Consider the following 9,719-nt stretch of genomic DNA (forward strand, 5'->3'; position numbering starts at 1 on the left):
AATAAATTAAAAAAAGGACAACCAAGTAAAGCGTTGTATCTAAGGAAATTTTCCACATGAATTGAAAATAAGCAACAAGGACACTTCCTGTGTGACCACACCTTAAGATGTCAATATAGCCTAATGTTAACATCTTACTTGATTGAAATGAGAGACACGTATACACACCTTCAATGCCAAGGAGCTATCCTTTAAGCAAAAATGTACATTAATCCAAGCTAAAGAAGCATAACTAGATTGTAAAGTAGCTATCCTTGAGGCCTCAGCAGAGGGATCTGAAAGGACATTTAAATTATTAGTTACAATAAATAGGGAAAACTCCCCTTGGAGTTAACCTGACCATCTGGCCCACTCAATCCAAACTATTATGGCTCTTATTCTCAAAATCCCTAATCATGGATTTAACAAAGGAGTATGTATACATTCGTCACATTCGACTGTGGTAGAGAGATAGAGTTTGACTGAGTTATTGCAAATATTTTAGAAAACTTACAATATATTTCTTTCTCTTATCCTCAAATTCTATTGAATTTTATTTGGAAAATGCTAAAGCTTCTTCTATTAATTTGCTTTGTTCCTACTTGTGAGTCCTTCAAAAGACCTCCTTGAAACTTTAATCTAATGATTCTTTTTGTTTTACTTGCCAATGCTTTTTTGGGTTTGTGGGTATGATCTTTTTAAGTGACAGACTATTCCTTCCTTTTGGTACTAATTCTCTTTGGTAGTTACTATTTCTCCTGCAATTCAATAGCGACAATTTCCTTCTTCGGTCCGTGACTGTTGTGCATGATCCTTGTATCCCTTCTGCCTTCTTTCTCTTCTCTCTCTAATGATTTCTATTTGCAGTGATCTCATTACTCTTCAAACAACAAACATATTTATTCTTAACTGATTTATTATTTCTCTGATCTATTTTGCCTCCTTTTATCTGGGTCTGATATCATGGAGAGAATAGAATAATATTTTTTCTCTGTTTGAATAGATGGATTCAAAGGCTCTTAAATAGATATATCAATGAAAAAATATCTCTTAAAGAAAAAACAAGCCTGTATGTCATGCCATCCTATTTCAGTAACACCTTTTGTGTATAGATAAAGAAAATCAAACAAACAAAAGACTACTTTGCAAATTCCTCAAATGAATCTTCCACTGTCACGTAAGATTCATCTTTACTACACAAGACTGACTTTGTATTTATCAATATTTATCTTGTCAAAGAGGTAAACATATCTAGTCTGAGATCTAGATTTATCTATCAAAATTAGGTATACAACTATTAAAATGTGGTGCTGTGGTGTAGTCGGTTATCTAGTCGGTTATCACGTCAGTCTTACACACTGAAGGTCCCCAGTTCGAACCTGGGCAGCACCATCGAAAATTATAAAACTTTTTAATTAATCTGTTTTCGTGAAGTCTATTTTTTCTTTCAAACGGATCTGGCAGCCTTCGTCTTTCTCACTAGGGCGTAAGTGTCATGGATAGTATCGCATGATATTATCTTGTTACTTCTAGCTGGTTAGAGCGTCGTCCTAATAGCTATCCACTCTCTGCGCCACAAAAAATTGCCCTTTTTCGTGCTTTTTTAGCTATTAACAAAGATCACCGGACTCTTATTGGATTGCATGCTCAGTCATCTTCTTGCAAGCCACAAACACACACAGATGTACATGTACACATTTTATTAGTTTCTAACTACTGATCAACGCAAGCAAATCAACCAATATTTAACGAGGGAAGTGAAAACCTGAGCACCTAACATAGAAAGGCAATAAATGGAGTATTTTTCGTTAGCCAAAGGAGAAATTACAAAGTTTTAGGTGTATGCATCAATCATTCATAATTATGGTGGCCCATTTTAAATCACAGTAATAGGTGGGTATTATTGAAAAAGTCATGTTATTTGAAATTAATCTCTTAAATAAATATATCTATTGATGTGATTTGAGATGAATGACTTAAACAAGTCAATGTTCAGTGTGTGTTTGGCCGCCTCATATGACATTGATATATTCTTGGAGTCTCACATTTGAATCCGCATCATATGACATTGACATATTCTTGTCTCCATGGAGTATCTCTCACATTTGAATATTCACTTACGATTTCCAAAACCCCGCTGTCTCTCTTATGCTTTCTCCTTACTAGTAGTTCTCACTTCATGGACATACGAACTAGACTCCATTCATTGGATGATAGCATCTTCTTACCTCTAGTGTGCTCTCCTTTTCTTACCATCACTCCAACTGACTCCTTTCACAAGTTCTTTTTTCTACTAGTCTCTCTACCTTCTTATGACCTACTTTCATTGATATTCCAACATGCAATTTCCCCTTATATAACCTTCCCATCTCTCTAGTTTCCCTTCTTACTCTTCCCTTTTTCTCATACTCCCTTGTGTGCAATAACTCTATAAATCGATAATTTTCCTCATCTACATCTCATCAATTATTTAATGTGTCTAACCGTCCATTGATGAGAATCCTAAAGAAGAAGATGACACTCTTACTATTTTGAAGCCAATTGATGATGTTGCTCTTGGAGATGTGTTGGGGAAGGCTAATGATGAGGATCCCTATTTTATTTGCATTGTATTAAGTTCCTAGTGTTTTGTGGTCTTTCTTGTTTGTTTATATTCACCTTTGTTTTGGACTTGATCTTATTAGAATTTATGAGAATGCCTTTTTTCTACTAGTACCACTACTTCCTTATAGCCTCCTTTAGTTATTATTCCAATGTGCAATTCCCCCTTGACTATCCTTCTTGCCTCTCCATTCTTCACTTCTCTATTCCTCTCACACTCCCTTGTGTGCATCAACTTTATAAAATAACAATTTCCCTTGTTTGCAACTCATCATTTTCTTGGATCATGTCCACCCACCCATCAAGGAGAATCTTGAAGAAGATGACACTCTTATTGGTCAGGAATTGATTGATGATCTTTCCCTTGGAGATGAGTGGGAGAAGCATAATGATCAGGATCCATCTTCTATTAGCATTGTATTAGTTGCCTAGTATTTTTGGGCTTTGTCCTTTGTTCTTATCCATCTTTGTTAAGGAATCAATCCTATTAGACTTTACGAGTGTGTTGTTTTGCTAGTAATCTCACTACTTCCCTACAAACTCCTTTTGTTCCTATTCCAACATGAAATTGGCTCTTTTTATCCTCCCCACCTCTCATTTCTTCACTTCTCTTTCTCTCACACTCCCTTGTGTGCATCAATTGTACAAATTAGCAATTTTCCTCATCTACAACTCATCATTTCTACAATATCTAACCACTAACAAGGAGAATCTTGAAGAGGAAGATGACACTTTTACTAGTTGGGAGCTGATCAATGATAATGCTTGTGGAGGTGTATGGGGAAAGTCTTATGATAAAGATCTATCTTTTGTTGGCATTGCATTAGCTACCTATGTTTTATGGACTCTGACCTTTATTTTTACTCAACTTTTTTTAGAACTTAGTCCTATTACCGTAACATTTTTAGGATATTGAACTATTTTAATCATATAAATATACAGTTTATATAAATATTTATTTTAAAGAAATTTCATTTACTTGTGGATTTTTAAAACTAGATGACCCTCTTCTTGTTGACCATCCTTCCTATGTGGCTGCCAACTACACCACTTTCTCCTCTTTATGCACCACATTCTAGACTAATCTCACAATACTTACCTTTGACTTTAAGAGCTAGTATGTTCCTTATAGTTGCTTTCCTCGCATGGCCTGCTACTCCTAATCAATCCTCTCATTAAACTCATGTTTCTTGTCTTGTAGCTTGAAGGGGACGCATCCATATCTTTCAATGGCTAGCTCTCCTTTATACTCCCAAAATCAACATTTTCAATCCATCTATCATTTGTGCAACACAATGAATTCAATTAATGCTGGTCACTCCTCTTTGCAATCACGTGAATCCTTAGCAGATAAAATTGTATGTCAATAGAAACGACAACAAACCAACTCAAATTTGCTATTTCCAAGAAAATATTCTCCCTCATTAAATATGGGACGTTTATATCTTGAGTACCAAGTACAAGAATCAATGCTAGATAAACGCACACTCAATCAAAATCCTTCTCAAGTTTCGTACGACACTCTCATGTATGGCGAGAATTTATTGTTTTTTCCATTATGGTAGTTAGCTAGATAACTATCTAAACAAGTGGGAAACATTAAAATTTGAAGTCATGACAATAGATGTATGATGTTCATATACTAGACATGATACTCCTCAAGTTAACTCCTATAGTAACAAAATTTGAGCTTCTATTCATATAAATTAAGTAATTTAAGTCAAATAATAGTCATATAAATTATCAAGGTATTTTGTTGTCTTTTTTATAAGAGAAATGCTAGATTGAAATAGTCATGGAGGTTTAGTATAAGTGTGATGTGGCTTCTAACATACAAGGATTAGCCATGATAATAGAATACAAGATGGAGAATGCTAGATGTCTTCAATCTAAAGGAATGGTTCAAGAAGCACGATATGAAAAATAAGGTGCATGTATACATCATGGGGATGGCATGATGCTCCCTTATGTAGTAAGATGATATAAAAATAAATGCATAATATGACAACAAGCTAACACTCAAAGTCAAACTGACTTCCGTTGAATATTAGAAAACATGCATAATGTAGAACCAATTGAACAGGATTGTGAATTACTAATGAATCACACAAACAAATCACTCTGTATTGATCAACAAAAGAAATTTGACCACTCAATGTACCTATACTATATACATGATTTAGTGAGGATACACAACAAAAAAATTCTTAAACTACCAAATCTTGTACTATTGCATTAAGTATTGCAATAAAAACAAACATAAAACCAAACTTTGATAATGACACTGACCAACTTCCCCAAGAACTCCTACTATTTAGAGGCCAATGAATAATGCTAACAACAAACCTATGGACTCAAACGAGGCTTTTCAATGGGTCTCTTGAAGAGGTGCTAGATATTATGTACATGATTGGTTGTAAACCACAAGATTTACCATTGTATGTAGATGTATGAGTTGATAGTTACAATAGCCCACCTTGGAACCAAGATGACCCAAGAAGTACACCTATAACACCCATATATTTAGTTAATCATAGATATATAAATTGCTATCCAAGGCATGAGAAATCACCATACATAAATTGCAAGGACTAACATTCCCTAAAATAATAATTGATATAGATAAAACAGAAAGATAAGGCCTAACTTTTATAGCTATATCTAGAGTTAAATCAATAAAAGGGTCTTTGAATAAAACCACCATTCTCATTTGATCAATATTCAAGAATTAAAAATAATCTATACACAATTATCAGGAAAAAGGAAGAGTCCTAACTACAGCAGCTCTCATTATAATGTGTAAAGGTATGTAATTTTAAATTTAACCTTCTGTAGAGAAACTTTCAATTTATTCTTTTCATTACTCTCTTCATTGTAGATTCTTTATGAAAACAAACTACTATATTAACATTTTCATGTTGTACAAGTTGTTGCTTGATATTCATATTTACCGAGTCAAATACTTCTCACATGTTTCCAATATTATAATCTCACACCTATAATTCCTTTTCTTTGTTCACAAACTTTTATATTTATCCATTGTGTAATTTTCATACATAAGACCACCGATGAGTTCATGATTAAAATTCACTAACTTCTTGTTTCAATGTGTAGGAGTGCAACAAAAGAATAAACCAAAATATTTTTCTACCCTCATTTTGTAAGCACGGTGAATCATCAACTTCCAAATACTAAAAAATGAAGTTGTAAAATAATTCCTTCATTCCAATATAACCAAATATGTAATACATGTATTTTTTTAAATGTTGCAAACAAGATTGTATGTAAATATTTAGACAATAAAAGATATACTTCCTTAACATGGCATAACCATCACACCCCTCCTGGTGCAATTACTAGCATATATAAATAGGAAATGGCTATCCAACCCTAGAATGCACCCAACATCCATTATAATTTACTTATTATGTCACTAAATTTCCCTTCTCCAAATCAATCAAGGCTCATACTATATTTTATTTGAATTAGTGGATGGAAAAGCCTAAAAAATATTTTTCTCACTCCCTTCTTACATTGCATATTCATTTGTCCCTAACTAATAATTAATTAAAATGATTTATTTGTTTCATGTATTATTTAAGTGTTACAAACACATCAAATTAAATGCTTCTAGTTTTTATTGATAGATATTTTTGCATCCCTATGTGAGTGTTATATGCCTGGGCCTCTGTTGGTCTTTTTTGGTCTATAATCTATGTTCTCTTATTTGCTGGCATTTTGTTAGCCTACTATCTTTCCTTTGTTTGTTGTCTTTTTATTTAGCTATGTTGTAATGTTTATCTTTTGATCTTCTGACTATATTGGGTTTTAGGGGCCCATCAAAACATGTTTTCCCATATTCAAAAAAAAATATTATAATTAATTTAGATTAATTAAAAATAATTACTAATCATGAAACACTTCAAGGTATTAGAAAATAATATCTATATAGAATGGATAAAATGAGGTTGAAATTTAAGTATTTAAAGCATGGGAAAAATAAAACAGTCCTTCTTGATACAACCATAAATATTAGAAAAAATATTTTTTAGTAAAATGACATACTATTGAGAATAAAAAACCCATTCTATATTTTTTCTTATATTTTTTATCATTTTATTCAAATTTGACAAATAAATAACAAGATTGTTTTACACCATTTTATACAAATTCAACTAAAAGAAACGATTTATATGTATTTTGGTGGAAATCACATGATTTACACACTCAATGATGTAGTTGAAGATGCATCCATTAGAAAATCATGAAAAAAGTACTAAAAATATATTTAAAAATTACTTGTAATTAGTAGCAATTATTCTTAGCTAACTTTTTTCTAGTTTTTTTCAAAAAATACTTTAAATTTTTAGTGAGAAAATAAGGAATTTTGTGTACACTCAATGTTTGATCCTCTTAATCTTAACTATTTATTAAACACCTAGAAGTTTAGAAAATTACACTCAAACTAGTATAGTTATTTTTTATTAAAATAAATAGGTTTTGAAGGGGCCCCGAAACCCTTTACAATCAGAGAGTTTCCACCTTAAAATGGACTAGACTACCTGGTAGTGAACCATAGGTGTTTAAAAGGACCTGAAACCTTTTGGACTTATGGGCATCCAACTCCCAAAACCCAAAGGTTGTACCAAGCATAAACAAGAAAACTAGGCAGCCACAACCAACCAGACGCCAACCAACTATTGAAAGATAAACATTACAAAACATGTTGGCACAAACATAAGATCTAAAGTTTAGAAAATTTCACTCAAAGTAGTATAGTTGTTATTATCACATCTCAAAAAATTTGAGTGTAAGCATCTTGAATTATATATCCTTGAGCATATTTTGTCTTGCATTTCCATGCACTTAGTCTTAGTGAACATTTATACATAAAAGTATGTTGGATTTCATAAAAAGTAATGGATCCAACTAGATATATTTATGTGTTGTTTTTGGCCTAGCATATACACTCCATTAGAACTTGCAAAATCGAGAAAATGTGTGCAATAAGTTTCTTTTTTCTCACAAAGTCAAATAAACATAAATTGCAGGCTTTATTTAATTATCTAGGAAAATGAATAAATAGGAGAAAGGTTGGAAACTTTACTTGTAGTAAAATGTGTTATTGAAATATGGCATCACATATTAATTATTTCCATGTCATGTAATCAAGATCTATTAAGATATAATGATAAGTATATTTGTAGCATAAATCAATACATTAAATCTCAACAAAGCAATTCTTGTGATCGTATTTGTGTTTCCTCCTCTTATTGACTAAGATAGGTGAAATGAATTAGAGTAGAGAAAAATAGTATATGAAAAATGAATGTAAGCACATGAATATATAAAGTAAGTAGCCTCGATAGTATCACATGAAAAAAATGTAAGTAAAACTCAAATCATAATCATGTAGATCATATATACTAGAGATATCATCAAGGTATCTTGTTGCCCCTAATATTGTAAATCATAAGGTTGAAATGGGTCTAGAGGCATAATATAAGTATGCTATGAGGAAAGAATAGTGTCACTAATGTCACTTATAGTACAAGATAAATAATGCAAACACACATAATAGGATAGGAGAAGTTGTGATATCTTTGATGTTGTAAAATATCTCAAAGATCATAAATAGACATGTAAGTCCAAAATAGTATGTGAGAGGTATATTGATTCTAATGTACAAGGACAAACATTATAACACAATAGAGAATGTAGGAGAAAGCATGAGAGCTCAAATCTAAAAGCATGGCTTAAGAAGTGTGATATGAAAAAGAAGGTGTATATGCATCAAGGGGATGACATTATACTCTTTTATGGAATAATATAATATGACACTAAATGTATTTAATATGGCAATAAATGCACAATATGACAACATAAGGTGTATACAATGATCAAAGGTACATGGAACCAATATAGGCATGAGATAATACCATTATAATGCACATAGGTGTTAATGTAGCATAAGCATCATAGAAAAATTTGGAGTTGTATTATAGTCTAGATTAACAAAATCATTTGGAAAAATTATTTCACCAAAAAAAAGTGGTGTTATGCCCTTAGAAGTTTGGTATGTTAAGATGTATAAGTGTGTTGAATTCCCCTTATACCTTTGTGAAACTCTAACCCTAATTTCAACTCTAATTCTAACTATAACCCTCCAATTCTAATCTTAACTATAACCTTAAAATTATGTGTAATTCTAACAAATGAATATATAAATAAAAATAATAATCTATTATTTAATATGTAATAATAAAAAATTATATATAAAATTATATATTATTAAAAGACTATATAAATTATATATAATCATTTTATGTTTTTATAAGATTATAGAGAGAATATTTTATTTGTAGCTTATCCAAGATGAACTATTGTTATGTAATTTTTAAATGAATTACAACAGTTTTAACATAGAATTAGAGAATACAGAATAATGTGCATATTGCGGTGTGCTGAGCTTGTGGATTCGATCGATATCCACAGCGGCGTAAATTCTTGCACTTGTTTCTGCAATAGCGAATTGGATTTTGAATCTCAGAAGCAATTATTATGTACCGTACAGCGAGGCCTATTAGCTCAGTTGGTTAGAGCGTCGTGCTAATAACGCGAAGGTCGCAGGTTCGAGACCTGCATAGGCCATTTTAGGAAAGTTCGCAGGTTCTGTTGCACGTCTATTAGCAAGGGTTGCACCCTCAACTCGGAGCATCTATTTTTGTCAAGCTATTTACTTGCTAGTTCTCACTCTAGTATGTTCACCTTGTCTTATTGTTACTCCTCAAGTGGCTCTCTCTTTCTACTAGTCTCACTTCTCTATGACCTCCTTTTATTCTTATTCCAATGCACAAAGTTCCCTTCTCTATCCTCCTTGCATCTACCTTATTCACTTCTCAATTGTATACATCAACAATTTCCCTTATTTGTAAGTTGTCATTTCTTTGATTTTGTCTAATCACCTATCAAGGAGAATCTATGATAATAAAATGACACTCTTACTCGTTTGAAGTCAATTGATAATACTATCTTTAGAGATGTGTGGAGACAGTATGATAATTAGGATTGATAATACTACCATTAGAGATGTGTGGAGACAGTATGATAATCAAGATTCACTTTTTGTTGGCATTGTA

General features: G+C 32.0%; 2 non-coding genes across 2 annotated transcripts; both read left to right on the plus strand.

Annotated features, from left to right (window-relative positions):
- Positions 1-1,285: 1,285 nt before the first annotated feature.
- TRNAV-UAC (transfer RNA valine (anticodon UAC)) lies at positions 1,286-1,371 on the plus strand. Its single transcript has one exon. It is a non-coding gene; the product is annotated as a tRNA-Val (tRNA).
- Positions 1,372-9,157: 7,786 nt separating this feature from the next.
- TRNAI-AAU (transfer RNA isoleucine (anticodon AAU)) lies at positions 9,158-9,231 on the plus strand. The gene has a single exon. It is a non-coding gene; the product is annotated as a tRNA-Ile (tRNA).
- The last annotated feature ends 488 nt before the right edge of the window (positions 9,232-9,719 follow it).

The sequence above is a fragment of the Cryptomeria japonica genome, chromosome 5 (genome assembly GCF_030272615.1).
Source record: "Cryptomeria japonica chromosome 5, Sugi_1.0, whole genome shotgun sequence".
NCBI lineage: Eukaryota > Viridiplantae > Streptophyta > Pinopsida > Cupressales > Cupressaceae > Cryptomeria > Cryptomeria japonica.